The sequence below is a fragment of the Hemicordylus capensis genome, chromosome 2 (genome assembly GCF_027244095.1).
Source record: "Hemicordylus capensis ecotype Gifberg chromosome 2, rHemCap1.1.pri, whole genome shotgun sequence".
Lineage (NCBI taxonomy): Eukaryota > Metazoa > Chordata > Lepidosauria > Squamata > Cordylidae > Hemicordylus > Hemicordylus capensis.
In genome coordinates this window covers 315555707-315579897 of record NC_069658.1, presented here as the reverse complement: position 1 = coordinate 315579897, position 24191 = coordinate 315555707, and the positions used below count along the sequence as shown (strand labels likewise).

The 24191-nt window shown below is 43.7% G+C and overlaps 1 long non-coding RNA gene across 1 annotated transcript in view; it reads left to right on the top strand.

The window, feature by feature from the left end:
* Positions 1–1959: 1959 nt before the first annotated feature.
* Positions 1960–24191, top strand: part of LOC128341913 (uncharacterized) — a 101255-nt gene continuing 79023 nt past the window's right edge. Inside the window, exon 1 of the long non-coding RNA XR_008314663.1 lies at positions 1960–2094. This is a non-coding gene — a long non-coding RNA (uncharacterized LOC128341913). The remainder of the gene's footprint in view (positions 2095–24191) is intronic.

The following is a 24191-nucleotide window of genomic DNA, read 5'->3' as shown; positions in this document are numbered from 1 at the left end:
GTTGATTTTTTGACTTTTGCTCTTATTGCATTTAATAATAATAATAATAATAATAATAATAATAATAATAATAATAATTCAATTTCTTAGGCAGAGTGTGGCCATTTCATTGGCCAAAGATTATTTGGTCAAATTGTGAGTCTAATAATAGTCAAGTATTTAATGTATTAATTTAGCAGAGAGGTATTTATTGCTAACTACTAAACACCCATAACCTTAAGTAGCACAGCAGGTAAATGCTTGACTAACAAGCAGAAGGTTGCCAGTTCGAATGCCCACTGGTACTATATCAGGCAGCAGCGATATAGGAAGATGCTGAAAGGCATCATCTCATACTGCATGGGAGGAGGCAATGGTAAACCCCTCCTGTATTCTACCAAAGAAAACTACAGGGTTCTGTGGGCACCAGGAATCGAAATCAACTTGACGGCACACTTTACCTTTACCTTTACTAAAACCCCATATTAGTTAACTGATGTGAAACAGGGAAATAACAGGAAACAGATTGTTCAGTGAATTGACCAGCATCTCAATACTTGCTGAATGTAGAAGTTTTTCATTCTTTCAGTCTTTCTCATTCCATTCCCTTATATCCATTTAGGAGCAGCACCCATAGCTTCTCTTTTATTCAGCCTTACAGCCAGACTATCCTCTCAAATATCTTATTTAATACAAAACCCCACACTGTATAAATGTCCATTATTATTCCTCCACTACATATTCAAAAAATAACCACTTGGTGGTTAGACTGTTGGAGTAGGACCAGGGAGGTCCAAGTTCAAATCCCCATTCAGTCATGAAACTCACTGGGTGACTCTGAACCACCCATTTATATCTCAGCCTAACCTACTTCACAAGATTGTTGTGAGGATAAACATAACCATGTACACTACTCTGGGCCCCTTAAAGGAAGAATGGGATATACATGTGAAAATAAACATACAACATTTACCCATATCTTTATTTACTCTGTCCAAAACACAGCAGCAGCTGATAGGTTCCCCAATTTATCTGAAATACTATTTCAGAAACTATATCATTCAAACTCGACTGACTATAACATTTCTGGAAAGGCAAAACTGTCAGCTAAGATCAAATCAGCACACAGGGGATTTGTTGCTAAGGTTTATTTGAAAAATGTGCCAAGAATTAAGAAATGTATAGGTAGAACTTTGTCTTTAGTTCTCAAATAATACCCCCTCCCCACTGAAGTGTGACCTAATTTATGGATATCTGTAGTTCATACAGGCAGTATTTGCTGTATTTCTATTTCAGATGAACAACTGAACATGGATATTATCTAAAGCAACACTGGTATCTGGAAATATCAAGACAACAGTACTGTGTGCTTATTGACTATATATGGGGGTGGGGAATGCGGGGAAGGAACCAGAAAGACAGAAACTAAACACTGAACAACAAGAACTCTGTTTGATCCATCCATCTGATCATGTTTGCTAAACACAAACTAAAAGTCTACTATGTGCATAATTTTGGCCTAGATTCTACAAAATTTTAAACAAACATGAGAAACTCTGAAAGAAACCTGGGAGCTGTTCAAAGATTCCTTGATAAGGGCTCTAGATAGCAGCTTAAAATCTGAAGTCCTGTTAATCAGCAATATTCAGTTCAAATGAAACAGCCAAAGCCTTTGAGAATTGATAGTTTTAAAGGGATTAATGAAACTGGCAAGGCTATTCTTACTATCAGCCAAAACTGGGCTAAGAAAGCCAAGCCCAGTCTTAGCGGATCGTAAGAACTTCTGGGAGCCACATGGCACCTGGCAGCAAACCCGTCAAAGAGGCAAGCCTCTTAAGCAGGGCAAAAGGAGCAAGCGCTCCCTTAGTCCCATATTTTTTAATCGTCTGCCAGCCCCGGCTGCTTGCAGCTGGGGCTGAGAGACTGCGGGGCTCCTGGCTGGTGCCGGGGGATACCCACAATGCACCACACACTTGCACATTGCATTACGGGAACCCCAGGGGCTGAGATGGCCCCCAACCTCTCTGGTGTCAGGGGCAACAGAGGATCATCTGGGTGCGCAATCCAGGATCACGAGAGAGCCACAGCTCCCTCCATGTCAAGTCTGCGGGAAAGGTAAGGTAACTGAACCTTCCTCCCCACCCACCAAGCCCTTCTCACTGCTCAATGTATAATGTAAAACAATGATCATTGTCTTACTTATGTTTAGAATTGAAAATTGAGACTTTGAGGGTAGGCTGTGATCCTAAGAGGTGCTTAGACATGTGGATTTCAGAAATAATGTGAGCACACAGTGGTGGCATCCCCCTTGATAAAGCTCTCATGCCAAATCCAAATCCCCAACCTGCTTTTTCAGATCAGGCAAGTCTGCAGAATGATTTGTAGGTTTCTGTGGGGTTGGTTTTACAGAATGAAAGCTCTGAGAGTGAAAAATCAAAAGCTCTGAGCCCCTTGGGCCACAGCTTCACAAAACAAATACTTCAGATGCAGCAAAACATCAACCTTATATACATTAACTTAAATTTCTTCCTAATCCATGTATATGCAGCCAAACAAAACAAAACAATTTCACTCACTTTACTGTGCACACGCTAGTGTTGCAATGGTTATAGCAATACCTTTCTTCCAAAACTGAGGAACGGGACAAGGGGTAAGCTTTCTTTAATATGATCCAGTTGTAATTTTTCACAGGAGAAAAGGAAGCCTTCTGTATTTGTGTGTAGTTACAGCTGTGAGAGATCAGATTCCAGAGAAAAATGTAATCAGCTCTTATGGGAGGTGAAACCTGCTGCTGGGGTGTAAACAGCAATGCTGTTTCACCACAGATTGTCTTTCATGGCCATCAAGCAGAAGGAAAGGGGTGGGGGAAATCCTCCAATAGGCCTACATGCAGCATGGCTTGCTGTTAAGGCAAAGCCAAGGTCTCTCTCTCTCTCTCTCTCTCTGCCATTTCTGTCTGGGGAAAGGAGGCTTTTCTTCCCTTCCAGGAATAGGATGCTGTGGTTATGTAAGTGTTCTGCAGACTCTGGATGCCAGAATTCAGCCAATGTTTCAGTGATTTTTGCCTTTAAAGTTCTATCACTCAAAGGCCTTCCTTACATGTAGCCTAAGTGATATGGCTCTGCCTCCTCAATGGTTGCTCCCATGCAACCATTGAGGACTCATGTAAAGGCTCCTGACACGAGCAGAACATCTTGGAAGGTGTGTCTGAAAAGCTGTGTTACTGAAAACAGAGAAATCATGTTGATGGAAGGAAGCCTTTTATCACAGAAGCTGACCAGCATGAGAGCAACCATGGAAGTGGCAGATTAAAGGCAGGATATTAGTCCATCCTTAAGGATGTCTAGTTTAACGTGTCTCTCGATCTCTATTGCTGCCTTAAGTTTAAATAGCTGTGATATAATTTTTGTCCCAAACTGTGATAATTTTTTGGTATATGAGCAGAGGATATATAGAAGTGTATAATGGGTTGCCTGTTTATTTGTTAGTTTGGGGGAAAAAGAAACTTCAAATCAGATATACACACACACACACACACACACACAGAGCTTATCACAGCTGGGAGGACAAGAAAGAAAAATCAAGGAATAGAGGCACAGGCACTAGACAAACTCTTCCAGTATGTCTAGATGTCAAACAGGTGAGCATTTTACTTATTGCTTTCAGTTTCTTGCAGTTCCTTTCTCAGCTTGTGTTTTTATTCACAAAGCCTAAGAGACAGGATTCTAAATGAAGCTCTTACACAATCCTGGGGTTAAACACTTTTCATGCTGTGCCAAGGCTGAAAAATAAAGGGAGGATTATAGCTCAGGTTGTCTGCTATTTTGAAGCGTATCAATGAAGGACAATAATCTAAAAGGAAATGAAACAAAGGTTCATAGGGACTCAAGATAAAATATTGCTAACCTTCAAAAACGGAGCATCCTTTTTCTTCAGTATATATATATATATATATATATATATATATATATATATATATAATGCCCATGTTATGCTATGTTTATATATTCACCATTACAGAAGATAAAACATTCCAATGAATAACTTGTATGTTCAAGTGAATCTGGACAGGTCGTATTCAGACATGACACTAAACCAAAGATAGGTGAACCCACAGTTTCAATTCTAAATGGTAAATCGGAGTGCAGATGTTCATCCAAATGCGGTCCACCAACCTCCAGTTCCAAGAGAGGGGAGCTCCTCCTGCTGCTTGGCCATCAAGGCCGAGCCCAGCAAGCTCCATGGTCAGACTGTGGGCAAAGCATCAGCATGTCAATGGAGCAACCACAATTGGCCACAGTCTTGAAGGGGCCAATTGTGCCGAGCATAATCGTGCATTTTCGGAACTGTCTGCCCACCCTCAGCATGGAAAGGGTATTTAAATCCTTTTAAATGCCATGCCACGCTAGCGCTTCCTCAGACATTGATAGCATTGCTGCCCTCCTAAGAGTCCTGCACCTAAATAATCCTGCACAAGCATGATTTGGGAGTGGGTGGGGCATATTGGGGGGATATTGGGAGGCATTATTTCCCTGTTACTCAGGAAAGGGAAGGGAACCTGAAGACTTCCTTGGAGAGGATACGTATATGAGGGAGGGCAAAGGATCCTGAGAGGTCTGTCCCACTGTGACCTAGGATGCTGTAGGATAATCACCCCATCAAAGCAGTCCATGCAGACAAAACTACACTTCTGCTCTGCTGGCAGCTTGCTGCTGGTGGTCTATCCCTCTCATGAGAGCACCAGTCTACTGGGGAGGACTATGGGACTGTAAGCCTTAGGTCTCCCATCAGACTGTACGCTCACAACTATACACTCTGACAGACTGTACACTCACAAGTTGAGCTAACCCAACACTGGGGGCCCTGCTTGTTGGTAAATGGTAAAACAGAAGTGCTGTTTAAAAAAACAAAAACAAAAAAACCCAGCACCACAACCAACCACCCGTAAGGCCTTGAATGCACCCAAAGGATATTTTGATGCTCCATGTGTCAGAGCCTGACTGCATGCACGAATGTGGGGGGGGGGGACACTGGGCACATGGATGGATCTTTAAACCCATTCAGAATTCTCAGACACAGTCCACTGTTGCACTATATGCAGATCTGCTGGTGCAGGGAATCATGGGAGAGTGGAGCCCCAGTTTCCAGTGGCCCCAGGAGAGTGGGGTCATTGTTAGGAGGCACAAATAAGGGTACACGTGCCCACATGGGTGTACAGACTTGCAAGGGGCAAGCTTTAACTACTTGGTGGCAGTTGCCAAGACAGGGAGCACCATCACTAGGTACCCATCCCCACAGCTTTCCTCCATACAGCAACCTGGCTCAGTATAGAGCCCCAATGGTCTGGCACTCTCGTAATAGAGTGGTCAATGAGAGAAGGGATTGTTCTGTAGTCACACATTATTAGAGATTTTTCTTGGCAGTTCTCTCCCCTCTCCTCTGACAGTTCTTCTCATGAGTTGTGAGGGGTGACCCCATGGCCTGGAACTCTCTTCCGCTACTGCGGTCTGCCCAGGGCCAGCATCCATCCTCATCACATATGAGGAATTATTCCTTTCACTGGAGCAACCCTGATCATGCTGCCTGGCCCTGCTCATGAGTAAGCCTAGGAAAATAGAATATTGGCTGCTTGATAATCCCTGGCTGGGTCTGCCTTTTAAACCCAACCCTGGGTACACCCCTCCCAGCCATTTGTTCCCCTTCTGGCACTGTGATGGGGTGCCCTGCTTGTGTTGCCACCTGGAGTGTTTGTGCTTCTACATCATTGCTGCTTCATTCTCGGGGAACAAAGCACTTAGTGCCCATCCTATCATCCCATCCTTTTCCCCTCCTGCTTGCCAGGTGGGAGAGCAAGGGACAGAGTGGGAAGAGGAAATGCCCCCATGTGACTGTGCCACTTGACAGGCTGACAAGCTTGGGATGGGAAGTGGTGGCATCCCTGTTGCTGAGCAACTACATCGCTGGCTAGGTGACAGATGGGGTGGGGCTGGTGCTCAGAGAGGGGGCCAGCAAGAACCACCACAGCCATGGAGTGGCTGTGATCCCAGGCAGGTATACTGTGATACCCAGGCAGGTATCCCAGGCAGACATACTTCGCCACTGTCTCTATCATTGCGGATTCAAAATCAGCACAAAACTGCGGTTATGGCAGCATCGGGGATTGGACATAATGCTTTGGCTGCCAAACCAGAGGTCTCGGTGGTGAACCTTTGCACGAACTGAAGGTGCAAATTGGAGTTTAGCAAAGCAAACCACAGGTCACTTTCGGCTCAAAATTACAGTTTCACAAATTGAGACATACTAGAGTTTCAACTTCAGACAAACTTGGAGTTCCAACCCCGTTTAACTTCAGTTTTGTGTTACATCTGAATTTGGCCAGTGTGTGAATTTAAGATTAACCAATATCAGTGCATAGTGCCACCCTGCCCCCAGCCAGTCCTTATGTGTTTATTAGGCTCTAGTTACCTCTCATAGACTATATTCTTCTAAATACTAATGGTCACTGCAAATTCAGGCATTCAATCAGCTTATAACAAAGTTTCTCATTTGATTCTAAGTGTTGAGAATCCACAACTGATCTCCCCTGTTTTAAATATTTGTTATAATTAAATGCACTGCTTTTCATTTAAAGCTCTTATTCATTTCTTGTTGCAAATACTATTGCAACATCTAGTCAAAACCAAACACATGGAGGCTATTCTCATGATGGGGGAAAACAGGGCTAAGGGAGCCCAGCCCAGTTTTTCCCCCATCATGAGAACCACTGAGTTCACAGGCGAGCCCAGCCTCTAAAAAGTTATGAGTTGAACAGATCCTGCAAGTGGGTTCCTTGCCCCCATTTCTTGAATAGATGCCAGGGATGGCAATAAGGTTTCCGAGGTTGATGCAGACCATTCTGAAATGCCCCAAATCTCTAGAGGAGCCCTGCAATGACCACTTAATCCCAGTGCAAGGGATTACTCAACTCTTTTGAGAAAGTGCTACTCTTTTGTGCAATTACTGGCTGATGAAATGGAATTCATACTGAAATTTAGTCCTTTAGAATGTACTAAATAGTACTATGCATTGAGTATCTTAGTTTGGATGTCAGCCATTGGGGCTATTCTCACGACTGCAGAAAATCAGGCTAGCCTCCGCTAGCCCAATTTTCTGTAATCATGAGAACCACCGGGCTTGGCTGCAAGCCCGGTGGTTCTAGAGCAGGTATCCCGCTCAAGTACCCCTGCCCTAAAACCAGGTTTGCGGAGCGAGCGCTCTACAAACATGTTCCTGAAGATTGTGAGTAGCAGCGGCGCAGCTCCGAACTGTGCCTACTCATAAGGAGAACCCCAGAGGGGAGGCAAAAAACCACCTCCCGGCTCCGGGGGTCTCGCCAGCATGCCTTGCACGCTCGTGCAGGGCATGCTGGAGCTTCCAGGGGCCAATCGGCCCCTGCTCCCCCCAGCCCCCGCCAGCTCCATCATGGAGCCAGCAATCGTGTGGGCGGCCAATCCGGCCACCCAGGGCTCCCTCCATGATCATCTTCGGGGAGAGCGGGCTTAGCACTTGGGCTTAGCTCGCTCTCCCTGCTTAGCTGCAAAAACCGGATCTCACTGATCGTGAGACCCTGCTCATTGTGTTCTACTTCTCAGGGCAGTTCCTGCCTTTGAACCATTTGAATTGCTGTGATAAACTCACGTAGAAGCAATTAGTTGCTTCTAACTCCCATATTCCTTTCTCTCTAACACACTGACCAAAAAATAAATAAATAAGGTAGTGTAGTGCAGTGTTCCCTCTAACAGGGATTCCCAAATGTTGTTGACTACAACTCTCAGAATCCCCAGCTGCAATGGCTTTTGCTTGGGGATTATGGGAGTTGTAGTCAACAACATCTGGGAATCCCTGTTAGAGGGAACACTGGTGTAATGTAGTGTAGGAACAAAGGCAACAGGTCAATAATGGACCAAGAATATTGCCCCCCAAATGCAGTGTCTAGCTGTCAGTCAATCTTTCAGTTTATATCTGATGGCTATGATGATGGCTAACCTATTTTTAGACACAGCATTTCTTAGGTCCTTTCCCATGAACATACTTAGGCTGGTTTGGAGGAGCATCCGCTGGTGCACATGTTCAGGGAGGGACACACCAAGAACATGCCTGGCCTGACATCAGAAAAGAACATCCTCTTTTAATCATGCGAGAAGAGCTTCACCTTAATCACCCCTCCATATGCACTCAAAACCCTCTGCTTTGGAGAGCATGTAGAGGGGTGATTTGGATGGACACACCTCTGACACAATTAAAGGATGCTCACTCCTACAGTGCCACAGGATGTCCTACAATGAAGTCACAGTGGGCATGTTCTCAACACATCCCCACCCTAATAGTGTGTTGAGGCTGGTGTTCATCTGTATCGGTCCCCTGTAAACATTCTGGGGGAAATTGCAGAAAATAATTTTCAAACAAAAAAAATTAGAAATCCCAGTGGCTGACATCCTGCCAAAATTATTTGACGCAAGTCCCATTGCAATTAATAGAACAAGCTGGTCATGATTAACTTGTCCTATTGATTTCAGTTATTTCTGTTGAGTAATTTAGTCAGGATCTCTGAGCCAGTAAACTTTTGATACTCGAACCCTTCTTAAAACAACAATAACAAAAATCTCTTCTGGGTGTTGTTTTTGTTTTCAGGCTAACTCCCAGATCAAAGGATAAGCATGTTTTCCCCTGCTTTCAGCCAATCATTTTTTTCATTGTATATCTAAAGTGAATAGACAGATATTGCACTGAGCTCTCCCCTGGACCTGCCAGAGCCCACTTAATTCTGCCCCCAGCTATCTTTATTGAGTTCTGGGTTCACTCAAGATCTGATCTGGGCTCCTCCTCTTCCCACCAAGAATTTTTGATTTCAGGAGTTGGAGACATCAGCCCATTCTGAGGTGGACCAAGCAGTCCAGCATTAGAGTATTATGGTTACTCTTGTATTAAAGATTTAAATTGCACCCTCCAGTGTAAAATATTTCCAGGGCATAGATTCCTGAACTGAAAATGTAGACAAATTGTTGGCCTTGATTCTGATACTACTTGGTAACAAAAATGGTGAAATGGCTGTTTGCTGGCCATTTTTTTGTAAGGCAGATTACTGAATAATTGCCCAGAATGCCTAGTTTCAGTTCTTCAGTGGCTAGTAGTTGTTTCCTAATTGAGATCTCTCTGGAATGCTAAGAATCTCTGGAAGAGATCTCTCTGGAATGCTTAGAATAAAAAAGCCATCTTGGCTTGGTGGTAGGGGGTGACACCCCCTAACTAACAAGAAAGGCTGGTCTCAGGTGTGAAGAAAGAAGCAGTTTAGGGAACAGACTGGAACACAGTGGCTGAAAGCACCTTTTGGGGCAAGAGAGTACCTCTAGGAACAGCCCTATCATGATGTGCAATGGGCTGGTTGCTTCAAGACATGGGAGGCCATCCTGCCACAGCAGATACCACTCCACTTGTCCCCCAACTTTCCCTTTCCTGCCAGATCACACTCCCCCCCCTTTCCTCACCCTGTCCTGACCTGCTTGGGGAGTGGGGGGAGTGATCCATGCAGGTACCACCTATCAGCCACTGCTGCTCCTTCTGCAGATGCTCCCCTGTCTCTATTCCCTCTTTTTCTCCCTCTGGATATGGAGTGGCAGAAAGGAGAATAGTGGGGTAGAGCATCTCCCCCCACTCTCCTCTCCTCCATTACCTCCTTTGGAAGTAAGGGAGTGGAGTAGGTTGCTGCAGCATGGCAAAGGGAAGGCTGCTGGCAGCCCCTTCTTCTCACCCTCTGGTTAGCCTGTTGCAGCAAAAACAAGAAAATGTCTTGTGCCATCTTAGCATAATAAATGTTTTGTAGCATAGGTTTCCATGGACTACTGTCCAATTCATCAGATGCATGAAGTGAGTGTCATCCTCAATCAGCAGTTCTGTCTTTCTATTTATCTACATAACAGATACGTATAGAAAAAGAGAGAAGAAGAAAAGACTTCTTGACCCCACCATTCACACCGTGTGTGTGTGTGTGTGTGTGTGTGTGTGTGTGTGTACTCTCTCTTTCTCTCGATAGCATGTCATGCATTAGAGGAAGTGTAAGCTCATCAACATTAAATGTGGTAGCCCTGAAAGGTACCACAAAACTTGTTTTTGCATAACTCAAGGAACAGCTTAATAAACCATTCATATGAAGACATACAAAATAGTAGAGACCAATATTTAATATTATTTGCTAGTTCCTTGATTTATGCTATTAATTTAAATACGTAGAAATAACAATTCTTAAATGTATTAATTGTGCATATACTTCACTAGCTGATTTAGAATTAATTATTTTAACACATATAAATTGGTAAGCTGGCCATGCAATGCGCATGTTTAAAAGGACTCCCAAGTATTTCTTTAAGACCTTCAAATTTATTTTGTAAAAACAGGTGATAAAACCTTGTAAAAATATTTTAAAAGTTGTTAAAAACATAATTATTATGCTTTTTAAAAAAAAACATTTTTAATGCTTTTTTTGGTAAAAACATTTTTAGCAATGTTTTTACAAGGTTTTACCACCTGTTTTAATGCAATAAATTTGAAGATCTTAAAGAAATATTTTAACACATTCGAAATATATAGGTTCTTCTTTTTCAAATTCCAACATCTTTGCAATCCGATCCGTCATGAACCCTATTAAGTTTCCTTTTTTGTTCTTTTCTAGTAGACCCCTAAAAATTAAATCTGTCTGTCTAAAAACATTATCCATTCCTCCATTTTGGTCCAAAGTCATTTGATGAACAATGTTGTCTCTTCTTTAAAAAACAAAACAAAACTGAAGTGGCCCACAAAAGGGGCATGCACCACCGGCAGCACAGTGCTAAAGACAAGATTGGTGTTGTAGTTCTCTGAAGTCCATCCCCGTAAGAGGTCCTACTTTGTTACAAGCATCTCTTCTCTCCAGTTCTGGTGAGTGGGGGAACTCCAGCCCATGTGAATGGTAATGGGAGAAGGTACATGATACACACAGGAAACTCAGACAAGGGGGGGGGGGCGACAATCACAGTTGTAAGAGCCACACCCAGTATCTACTCCTTCCACTGGGGGAAAAAAATTCTGCTTAAATGTGCCAGCGCTTTTTCAGAATATGTGGCTCAGATTTGCTCAGCATTTTCACCTCTCATTGCATGAAGGTCATGGTTCCGCAGTACTGAATGATTATTAATATAGTCCTTTAGTGCAGTCTGTGATATGAATATTTGCTGTAGGGCTATCCTGTGTACACTAGCTGAATGAATTGTTTACTGTAAAGATTTCTATTTGTGGTAAAATGGGACAGTGGGGTGTTTATACAGATTGCTAAACCCACAGAGAGAACATTGAATGTTCTGTATAGCAATATATTTTGGAGGCTTACAAAACAATTTAGCTGAATGAATAATGAGCACCTTGTCCCCATATAAGCAGGAATGTTATGTAAAGCCGAGAAAATACTTTTGCTTTCTCTTAGGTTTCTTTGCCAGGAATAGGTACAAATTCCTTTTAAGGCTGTCACTTCTCTTTAATTCCTTTACATTGGCTGAAATGCCACCTAGAGATCAAGGGGGCTGCAAACCCTGGCAGCCATCTTTAAAGAGAAACCTGCAAGTACCGGGGGAAATGACATTTGATCTCTATTTATTTTAACGGAGTATGTAAACCTCTGATGCTGTGGAAGCCAGGTACTGATTATATAGTAGCAATACTTTGAGAATACAAAGGAGCACAGCCTGATTTGACAACCTCCACCTCTTTGTTGCATCATGTCATTTTAAAAAGGCTAAATATAGTTCACATGTTCCAGCAAAGGGTTTCAGATACAACAGGGGGTGCATGTGCAGTTAAAGAGAGAGAAAAGCACTTGTCAAAACGAGTTGATACTATGGTTAGCAATTGTAAACTCAGCAAGGCAAGGTTGGCATTTTCAGTTATATGTATGTAAATCATCTGGCACTAAAGGCCCCCATTGGCTGTTGCGGATATTAAATCTCAAGACAATCTGGAGACGGATGTTTCTGAATCAGAGTTATCGGTGAAATAAACATAGTAAAACTATTCTTATTATGATAACAGAAACATCAAATGCTCAGAGGAAAGGTCATACCTCTTCAAAGAATAATGTGTGTTCAGAATCTTTTCTTTTAACTGCTTTTGTTTTTGAGTAAACAGTGCCATCATGTGGCAAGTTAAAAAAATATTTCAGCAAGTTGTTACCAAAATGGATGCAAAGCGTCCATTTGGTTTGCTGTTTACACAGGAACAATGTCAACAAAGACATATAAACCCTCTAAGATATTATGCACAAAACCTAAGACCACATATGCTAGATCAATACCTGACTCAGCATTTACCACACAATCTAACTGAAATGAATGGGAGTTTTGCATAAGGCCAGTAAATCATACATTTTTATTATATAGTCAAAACGTTTACATGTCATTTTAAAAAAGGTTCAAAGCAAAAAGCCATTCTGGTTTGTTTGTTGTCTGTGGACTATCAAGTTTTCTTGCATTACAGCAGCTCTGTGAAAAATTACTTGAAAGACTTCTAAATAAAATCTCAGTTCATTTACACCCTAATGCTGATGTATTAAATGCATAGGCTTTGAATTGGTCCTGTACAATAGCATCTTGACTAGCAAATATCCCAAGAAAACCCTGTAGATATACTACCAGCCAGAGGAGCTGATACATGAAACTTCATGTATTCAGCAACTGAACTAGGTTCATTAACCCAGAAATTCTTATTCATTTTTTAGCAGTGCTTTCCTCTCGCTTCACCTTACACATTCAGTTCAGAGAGCAAAAGAAATTGAATTTGAATTTATTACTCACCATCACTTTCCTTTATTGTTTTCATTATTATTTCAGGTCATACAATATTTAATACACAACATATGCATATAGACCCTAATGGCTGCTTAATGTAGTGAAAAGAAGCTGGGCAAATGGTTTTCTGTGAAGATGTGAAAGAGAAAAGGATTGGGGATGTTTAATAGAGCTGTGTGAAGCTTTGGTGTCTAATTCAGTTTGGAAGAGATTTGACCCAATTCAACCACTTAAGCTTCCATTTGGATCCAAAAAGACACACTGCCTGTTTGGTCCAAATTGAAGCACCCCTGGAGCAATATGACCAATTTGCTTCTGAAGATGTCTGGCCACTTTTTCACCTTTCCCAACTCTTATTTACCAGCACAGTTGGTTTCTTAACAGCATGGGCAAGAGACCGGCCTGGTTCTACTTCTATTTTTCTCCAAGTAAGGTATGGAAAGAGCATCTTCTTTGGCTTCATTTTTAAACTTAAACCAGGAAGACAGATTTTTTTTCTTCTTCCCTGGAATCCTGAGGAAGGCATGAATCTGTCTGGGAACTGTACTGTTTCCCAGAGCTATGGTCACTGTAGCAACTCCAGAAAATACTACAGTGAGTCCACAGGAGTATCTACACCTTTCCACTGCAACTCCTACCGCACAAGCCATTTTTTTTCTTCCTCAGGGTTCCAAAAGGAGTTTTATGGGGATAAATGTATGTTGGAACCTCATGGAGGGGAAAGTAGCTTGGAGCATGGCTTAGAAAACAGTAGGTGGAGGAAAGGATTAAATTCCCCCTCTCCTCCACCACTACGTTGCTCCAAATAGCCTTCTCCCAAGACTTCTTTGCCCAAACTGAAGCAACATTTAGGATTTAAAGACTGAGGCTATTCACACACGCATGTGAAACCGGGCTAAGGGAGCCTCGCCTGGTTTTGCATGCTCATGTGAACCACCAGGATCAAACCTATTCAATGAAGTTAAGGGAGTGAGCACTCCCTTTGTTGGGAATTCACTCTGGTAGGAGAAAACCCTTTTTCATTATAGCAGAGTGCACAGAGGCACAACACAGTGGAATTTAGTTAGGCATGCGTGCAAGTAACTTGGAGCCAGTTCATAGTTTCAAATCAATATAAATGATATTTATTGGAGAACTCCATTCTAGATAGGAAAGTGAGGAGTTAGGATCTCTAATCTATCTATCTAGCTGGATGCAGATGGATTCTGCATCTCTGCACACATGGTGCAGGGGAGAGGAGCTTGCATGTTGCAAGGTAGAAGGAACAGAGAGAGAAAGGGAGGAAGAAGTGCAAAGCAGGAAGGAAGGAAGTTACTCCCTAAGAGTAGCAATCTACATGCCAAAGAGACAGTATCAGAGCAGTAGAGAAGAGATGGCCAATGTCTTGACCCTCTAGCCCTCTGACTCACTGGTCTGTCCTCCACTGTCATTGAGACAAGAGACAGCGCAAAGTCCTTCACTTCCAACACCCTTAACCTCATTTATATGTTCATGAGTCAGCCACAGCCGCTTACACACTTGGGCTGGCACACTTGGAGAGAGGAAGGGATCCCCACAATGCACTGCACGCTCATGCTGTGCATTATCAGAGCTCGGGGGTGCCACACATCGGTGCGTCCTGGCATCCCAACCCTCAGAGCTGCTGGGAGCCACCACTGCTCGTCTGGGCCCAGGGAATGGAAGATGATCATCTGTGGGGAAGGTAGGATTAACCCGCTTTCCCCTCAGCCCGCCCACAAGACCCCTTCTGCTCGTGAGAAGAGGCTCACTGTATACACATATCCATGTAAAATGTGGTTTAATCCTCAGTGACCACCTAGAAACAGTTTACAGGCCACTGGTAGCCTGCAGGCCATAACTAAGAGGCTAATGTTGGTAGGCATGGACAAAAATGAGGGGGAGGGTTTTAACTCATCTCATTGTGAATTTCTATTGTCTTCATAGATAAAGGATAGCACCAAAATGCAGGATTACTTGACTTTGTTATTGAATTTCAAGTCCCGGGCACCCTTGGATCTGTTTTGGGCTGGACTTGGACTTGCCATTTTCTTCCAGCGTAAATGTGTTGCTTCAGAATCTCTCAGTCTGTTGTCTTTGTTTTTCACTTCATCATGGCTGGACAATTTGAGGAAAGTTTGACAGATCAACAACATGATAACCCCTGCTAACTGGTCACACCCCTGCTAATTGGTCAAAGAGGCACCTTTTACCGTGGTGATTCTCTTTATTTAGCAGGGGGAGAGTAACTGGCCCTATCCACCCCCAGCACAGTACTTCCAGTGACTGTTGCTGGTGTGTGTCTTATGTTTCTTTTTAGAATGTGAGCATTTGGGGACAGGGAGCCATCTTATTTGTTTGTTATTTCTCTTTGTAAACCGCCCTGAGCCATTTTTGGAAGGGCGGTATATAAATCGAATTAATAATAACAACAACAACAACAACATCCATTGATGGCTGGTAAGATTCCTTGTCCAAATTTATCAAATCCCACATGCTGCAAACAGAATGTTATATTCTAAGTATAGAAGTTAATATATGTTTGAGTAGATGGGAAGAGTGTATGTAAAGTCATTGGGATGGCATCATTTAATTCTTTCACTGAACTATCAAGAAAATGCTGCAGTTAAAGCCATGGAAAATAGGTCATAGCCCTATTAAACATCTTCCTGATATTTATGCATGTAACAATGCTTATATATCAGGAAGAGAGCACCTGTAATAATCAGAAGGAAGCAGGTTTATTGTGCCTAACACAATATTTTATTTTCACAAAATTTCTCTCTCTTTTTATATTAGGCATGAAGGCTGACTTTTCATTCTTATACAGAGCTCTGCAATGCCTTTCTATTCATTACCGAAAAGGCAGGAACTGAGAGTAGATACTGACACTGCTATGAACTCCAGCTGCCACTGATCTGCAGTGAAGTGCTTTTATTTTTCTAAAATTCATTTAACTTATCTTAGTAAAGACACCATAAGAGTGCATTTCTTTTCACACTGAGGTTCTCTTCCCTTTTAATTTTATCTAGAATTGGAAGTCTTGCCTATGTCATCACCACTACTGAGAGCCTTCTTACTGCTTTTAGGCTTGTTTTTCTCAGATTTTTGAATTTCCCCCAATATTTCAGATGGTGGGGCAGGGGAAAAGAGATCATTTTACTTTCCTGAATACATTCAAATATGATGAAAGTATTCAAGTCACATTTAAGGAACAACCTGCTCCATTGTTGCCCTGGAGAATTTTATTTTAAAGAATTTTGTAGTAAGCAGATGCTCAAACTGGTAAAGTACTATACATTGCCCTATCCTTCTGAAGCATGGAGATCCTCATAAGATTATTGAGTGTAGAATTCCCTTGGGAGTAGGACAAAATCTGAAGGACATTGTTATAGTGGAATACTACTCTGGGCAGCATCCAGACTAACTTAGTTTTGACTTCGACCCATTGAAATTAATTGAATTTAAGTTAGTTATGACTAATTTTGTTTGAGTATGTTTAAGGAACTCCACAGGCTTGAGTTCACAATCAAGTCCTGGGATATTGAAGAGAGCAAACTCAAATTCAAGCCAGGGCACGGTAGGGTCTTTCCATTGTACTTTGCTCTCAGCAAAGGTGAAGGAACAGTAGCTTAATGTGGCTTCTTTGAAAAAGACCCACATTCCAGCATTGTTCCCCACCACCACCACTTCCTCCTCAGAGTTGGGCGGGGAGGGAGGAAGAATTACCAAGCCTTGAATTGGTTGCAATTTTTCCCCAAATCAGTATGGCCCAGAGAACTCCCATTTTGGGTGTTCTAAAAATGTGATAGATAGATAGATAGATAGATAGATAGATAGATAGATAAAAATTCATAGGGTTAGTGAGCCACTTCACCATGATTGAGTGATTCAGTGATTTGATTATACAGGCACTGTTGTATAATAATAATTATACACAATAGTTGTATTTAAGCCAAACCTGTCAAACTACATTCCACCTTTATAACTGAACATTCCAAATGCTAATAAAATTTAGACCATTTGACCAAACTCTCTATAATTTGGCATAGGATATCTATGTGTTCAGCACCATAAGCTAGCCCAATTTTATACAGATTCATTGAGAAGTTAATGAGATACAGCAACTTAAACATTTCCCCTTGACCATTTTTCTGCTGTTTGAGGCTACATTTGCCCACCCATTTCATACCTTCGTGTGTGTTTTCTTTCCCCTTTAAATATATCCAAAGATCCCAGTAAAAAGTAGAGGATTTCTCTTTCTTGTTTTGAACAAAATCCACCATATATGTATCAATCTATTACTATATAACTGACAGGGTGGGTGCATTTGCCAGTGATGAAAGGAATCACAAGACATGTGCAAAACATGTTAGTCTTAGGGGGAAGCCAAGACCTACCCACAGAACCAATAACCACCCCTGAAAAGGCAGAGAGCACAGACACTTTGCAGCCACAGAATGCTCTAAGATTCCAAAAGGAGGTTCTCATCCTGTCAACAATAGGGCACAGCCAACATTGGAGAAGAGTGAGAGAAAGAACTGGGAGAGGAGGGAGCAAGAAAACCATTGATAGTTGGTGTTACCGGTTACACAAGATACAGGCTATATAAAGAAAAAGGGGGAGAAAATTCCAAACACACACAGGGGGGCCATTCACACAACTGGGCAGGCAGGTGATTGGATGGGTGGGGGAAAACTGCACAAAACATACCTCTCCCCACACACACACTGCAGACGATCCATGTTACATTTCTAGGAGTGCGAACCACACGCCCAGATGATCCCCTGCTGCACCAGAGCACCTGGAGGTGTCCCAGCCTCCAGATATCTCACAATGCACCGCGTTCCAAGTACAGTGCATTGGGGGATTCCCCCAGGAGACAGGTGCTCTAGGTGCCCATTGTTCTGTCTCCTTGCACTAAATGAAGCCCAAGGAGACACACGGCCCTGGAGCCTGGGCTGATGGGCCCAGTTGTTACCAGAACTGAGAAGGAGATGGGGATGTATTTTAAAGGCTTTATTACAGGTAGAAATGAGGATTACATAAGGTAAAAAAGGAAGTTTGGTTAGGCAAGGCAATTCAACAACTTAGCTAAAGTTCTAAATGAAAGTCTTGGCAATGGCTTGTAGTAATTTGGCCAGAATTCTCTAATTCTGGCCAAATTACTAATCCATTTTATTTAATCCATTTTAATATTTATCTTATTTATCTTATTTATTTATTATTTGTCTGTGTAAACTGCCCTGCGCCATTTTTGGAAGGGCGGTATAGAAATTACATACATACATACATATATACATACATACATACATAAATGAAAATAATCAGAGCCTGTTTAGAGTCTTGCAATGCAAAGTGCCTAGAGAACAAGGAATGGATAGCAGAAAGAAAAGCAAAGGGAGAGTTTAGAGGGAGGCGAGAAGTTAGTATTACTAGTCCTTCCTGGGTGCATTCAGTGCACATTGGCTGGGCAAACATACCTCTTTCTGGAGCAGAGCATAGGGGAAAGTGGGGAGAAAGAGTGAGAAGGAGAAAGAGCGAGAGGGGCAGCAGCAACCACAGCGCACTTGTGGGAATCTGTAGTCCAAGTGCAGCCTAAGCGGGGATCTGAAGCCATTGTGGCCTGACTGGGGTATTTGTATCCAAAAATGTGCCCTGAGGCAAAGATTGTTATTTATCAAGCAATTCTCCCCCATCCAGTAGGGTGAGTGAATTGGTGAAAGACAAAGTTGTCTACAGTGGGCTGGACCCAATCAATTTAGGTGTGTCTTGCCAAACAAAGGCAAGAGCATCCATGCAAATGTGGATGTGAGCTTGTGAAGTTGGCTAGTTTTTGTTTACCTTTCTTGAGCCCCCCCCCCCCCCGTGTCTCCAGGTGCAAAGATACACTCCTATAGTTTGCTAACGAGCAACATTTTATCAGGCCCTGGACTAGGGCTGGAACCGGGGTTCAAACTGTACGAGCCTGGTTTGACTGGTTCAAGCTTGAACCAGACTGGCCCTCCAAAAAGGGGGAACAGTCCAAGCTCCAACCAAACTGGGCCTGGTTCAGATCAAACCAGTTCGGCCAAGTTCAACCAGTTCTAGTGCTTGTAAAGAGGCTGGTAAGGATTCCCCTTTAAAAGGTCCGGGGGGATCCTATGGGGTTTTAAAAGGGCAGGTGGGTGTTGGGCAGGCAGGTGGTTACCTTATCTGTCACCATGGCAGCATGGCTCCCTGGGGGTGGGGGGCAGGCCGTTCTCCTAGGTCCCACCAGCACAGCCCTCATCATCTTGTGCTGGCAGGTGCCTGGTTTGGCCAGAGATGATGCTGGGGAACACCAGCAGGGGCCTGGGGAGCCACCACCAGCCCACTGCTGGCCCCAAGGAGTTGTCCCTCTGTCACAGGGGTGGCTAAGGTAACCTCCCATGCTCCCACCAACCCTTTTTAAACCCATAGGGTTCCCCTGGTGCTTGTAAAGGAAAATTCTTACTGGATTCCCCTTTACAAGCATTAGGATTGGGGTCAAACCAGTTCAATCCAGTTCCTCACATGAACTGAACCACTGGCCAGTTCGGCAGAACCAGTACACAGACTGGGCAGCTCAGTTAAATTTGGACTCAAACCAAACTGCCTAGAGTGGTTCTGTGTACACCCCTACCCTGAACTCACCTCTGGTGGTTGAAGACTCCCCTCCTTGCCATCTGAGCCTGCAGTTACAAAATAGAGCACAGCCCCCTTAAAAGCCCACAGACTCTGGAAGTAGGGCGAGGCTTGAGTCTGTATCTGAGAGCAGGACTATATAAGAGCTCATTCTGTACTGAGCTGTTGCTGAAGCAACATAGTTGCAAAGCTGTCTTTCCTGATGTTCCTAGATTGTTCTGACTCCTGGTTTCTGATATTGGCTTCATTTGATAACATTCTTTGCTTACCCCTTTGTGACCTTGTACTGACTCCTGGCTGACCTCAGTGCTGTATTTTCTCTCTTCCAGAGGGCTTCCAGAATGCAAGCAGAGTGGGGAGGTTTTGCCCACTTGGGCAATGGCACACACTTAGGGGGACTGAAGGATTTGTGTGTGGGCCTCAGTCATGTCCCCACAGTCCCCCTTAAGTGTGTGTTTTTTTAGTCAGGAGGTCAGGGACAGATTTTTTAAAAATTATTATTATTTTGCCTAGACTTAGTCTAAAACCTGGCAAAATTGCTTTCACCAAAAGCATGAATGCCTCATCACTATTAACAGACTGACATTTATTAATATGTGGATTTGTATATGCCAGAGTCGACATAATCAGATGCATGAATTCAGCTGTGAACATGTTAGATATTTATTAATATGTGTCCAAAGGGGTACTTTAGGGTTCCATTTTATAAGGTGAGATGAAAGTACAGATACAACACATGATGAATAATCTGTTCGAGAGTCAATCACTTTTCTTCAGGTCTATGGAGTTAAATCACTGCCATGTATTAACTGCTGCGGCCGCATGGTGTCACTGTTGCTTGAAAGCAGTGCACTTGAAGAATAAATGAATTGTGAATATAAAACACAATGGTCATTCCAAATAGTACACAGAGGAAGTTAAATTAAAACACGAATCAATGGGCGGTGGGGGTGTGACTCCACACAGTCTCACAACTGAAAATAGGCAACCAGGAACCATATTCACCGGAAAGCATAATAAATTTTCAGGGACAAAAATGCAAGTCACTCTATTGTTGTTTATCTTAACATTCATCAATTGTTTATCTTAACATTGATCATTTCCCTGTTTTTCTGGGCAACAATTTGTGATGGTTTCCTATTCACATTCACAATATTAACAAATCTTTGTGTACACTTTAAACTGTAGTTTTAAGAGCAACGGATGCTGCTCCACCTTTGGAGTTCTGTGCTGTGTACCTAAAAAAAGGGCAAATTGCTGAGTTACAACTTGTTCTTCAGAAATGGCTATTAACAAACCTTCTGAGGATTGTCAAAGATTGCCAGTCTTAACCACCACTACCAGGAGTAATTTGTGTTATCATGTTTCTGTGAAAATGTCGTATTTTCCCCAAGTCTGTTCCAAGCTTGAGTGGCTTTAAGTGGAGTTTACACAAATTCATGGAAGACAGGTCTATCAATGGCTGCTAGTCTTGATGACTACAAGCTACCTCCAGGTTCAAAGGCAAAATGCCTCCGAATACCAGTTGCAACAATTGGAGAGAGGGCATACCTTTATTGCCTGGTTGTGGGTGCCCCGTATGGTGGGTCACCGTGGACAACAGAATGCTGGACTAGACAAAGGCCTGATTCAGCAAGGGCCTGATTCAGCAAGGTTCTTGTTATGTTCATGTCCTCTCTCATGTACATTGGAAACTTCAGCAAGATAAACCCTCCCCCCAATAAATGCCTTCAGATGGTCCCAGACTGCCTAGTACCCTTTGACAACGTGCCATTCAGCAGATGCCCTCAGAGTTGTCTGTTCTCTCTCTCTCAACAGCAGAAAGGATTGGACTACTCACATAGTCTCCACTAAAGGTAGAGGAGGGACAGCAAATTTAATACAGCTGATACAAGAGAGGAACTTGCTTTCATTTACTGTTTCCTTCTCTTGACACAGTGGCCACATCTGGACGTAACGTGAAACCAGAGTTAAATGGGGCAGAGGTTGGAACTCTGTTAGGTCAGAATGCATGCAATGGTGATTTTGAAGCAAAAGTGACCTGCGGTTTGCCTTGCCAAACTCCAGTTTGAACCTTCAGTTTGTAGTAAGGTTTGCCACCCAAGCCTAAGGATTGGCAGCGGCAGCATTACATTCAAATGTGGACACCACCAAACTGTGATTTTGTGTGGTAGTTCTATGCACATCATGTGGTAGTTCTATGCACGTCACGGCTCTTGATGGCCACCTTTCAGCTAAATCACCATGCCCCCACCATCCTCATTGCCCTTCCCCATTTTGCCTAGCAACAGTGACATATTCTGAGTGACATATTCAGTCACTAATGGTGACATATTCTTTTTAAAGAGACAAAAACCTTTTGGGTTTTGCCAGCTTTCTGCCACATTAAAGGGGGCCTGTGAGGCTCTCCCACAAAAATATGGGCAAAAAAGATGGGGATATTGACAAGTGGGCAGGTAGCCCTACCCCCCACTGCACATGTTGGGCTGTTAAAGCACACCACTGCACAGCAACATTGCATCCCAAGAGGTCCACCTCTTTGGAATCACAGTGTCTCCAATAAAGATAGGATGTAGGTATGTCTTATATATACTTGTACTGCCATCCCATGCACCCCCAACATAGGTGGCCTTTGTTGTTGCACATAGTTGGTGCATATAGTTGGTGCACCCTCAACATAGGTACCTGCACAAAATGTATAGACCAACATCAGTTCCCATTGTCAGGGTCCCAGGCAGATGAAAGGTGGCAGACATGGGGTGCCAATGCACCCACAGCAACGGCATTCTTCTCCTGATGCCAAACAGAAGATTTTGTTGCTGTTAAAAGCTGGAGGCACAGATTGGCATTGCTGCGCTCTCCCATCAGCTTTTCAAAAATAGTTTTGTGCTCTCAAACTGCCTCCTGGCTAATGTGAGATGGCTGAATTCCTATGGGCTGCCTCAGTGGGGATGCACAGTTTACTTTAAAGATGCTCCCGGATCCTTTCCACATTTGAGTGTATCTGGGCATGCATGTTAAGACCATGATGGGGGAGGAGGCCCCCATCACCCAGCTGCCACACCTCATGCATGTGGTTCACAATGCGGATAAGTTTGCTTATTAATTTCTGCACCTGTGGGGATGCTTGGATGAGGGACTTGCTCTCATGAAGTGCCTGTCTACAGTAGATACTTACGATGAGGTCTTGAAGGCATGAGGGCACATCCCTCCACCTGGGCCTCTCCTGCTGTGCACAAAGCAATTGCCTTCCCACACCCATACACTTCCAGTGCTGCATGAGCGAGAACATGGCAGATGTCCAATTGCATATATCTGCCCAGATTGACACTCACGTGACCATGAATTTGGTGGCCCACAACCTCTTGCTTTGCATGGAAGCTTAAGTGCTCCAAAAAACCATGCAGACCCAGCCATCTTCTGCTGCCACACCATCAGCTGGCACTGGCACTGACACTACAAGCACCATGGGGAGCAGTCATGCTGGAGATGCCTCTAAAAGGTCCATGCCAACCTTTGGATGTATGCGGAGACCATGGTCTTTATGGAACTGTGGACAAGCAAGGGGGTGCATGCCCAACTACAGAACCACTTCTGCAACTAGGGCACATATGGATGGCTCCCAACCAGATGGCTCTCCGTGGATACCAAGGCATTGCCAACCAGTGCAAGGAAAGACTGCAACACCTCAAAAAGAAATTTAAACTTGCACAACAAGCTCTCTGGAGTGGAGCCCAGGACAATGGCCCACTACAACATGGCATCAGTCCTGCTCGAAAGATGGATATCTTTCCAGGGGAGTGGTCACCCAGTGCCAGGGAGGAGGCCCAGGGCTACTTCAGTGGTGCTCTGTCCAGCCATCCCTCCTTTTCCTCCTCTGACAGTAGAGGTCCCTAGCTGCACCTGGGTCCTGGGACCAAAGTGTGCTGCCCCTTCTTTTGGGATTGCATCCTCTTCTGTCTGGCCTGGTGGTCTAGTGGCAACAACTGAGTTGCCCTGCCTGCCCTCCATCCACTACAGTCTCCAGGGTGCTTGACATGTCTGCAAGCTCCAACTCTCCTGGACCCTCGCATGCACCAGCTGCCACCCAACAGCAGACAGATTTTCCAAGGCCTGGGGAAACCTCAAGGGATGCCAGGGGCCACAGAGATCCTTGCAATCTATATCAATGATTCTGATGATGATGATGACGACGACGACGACGAGACCCAGATATCAGACCTTCACCCACTGTCCCCATTCCACCAAGGAAGACAGCCAGGCTTTTCTGCTGGAGTGTGAAATCCTGTAGGGGACAGGACTTAGAATTGGCAGCCCCCAAGACCAAGGCCAGGTGACAGACATTTATGAGGAGCTGTTTGCCCACACACCACCTGGGTCTTGCAAGAGGTCACAGCTGGGACAGTGCCAGCCTGTGAACAAGTATCTGAATGCACAGTGCAGGTCTATGAAGAGGTCTCAGATCATTCTGTGAGGGAAGTGGTGGATGTAATGGAGTGGTCTAGTGCAGCAGCTGAAAGGAGGTTTGAATGGTACATCACTACCTCAAATGCATGGCTGACTCTATGTCAGGAATTGCCAGCCAGCTGCCATGCTTTCCCCCTCAGCAGCTGCTCTACCAACCTCAGTTGCTGATGCCAGGGCCCTACCTGCCTGCAACTCCAGGCCATTCCCAAGCCACTCTGCCCTCTCAATTAGCATAGGTGCAGTTCTTTGCTCACC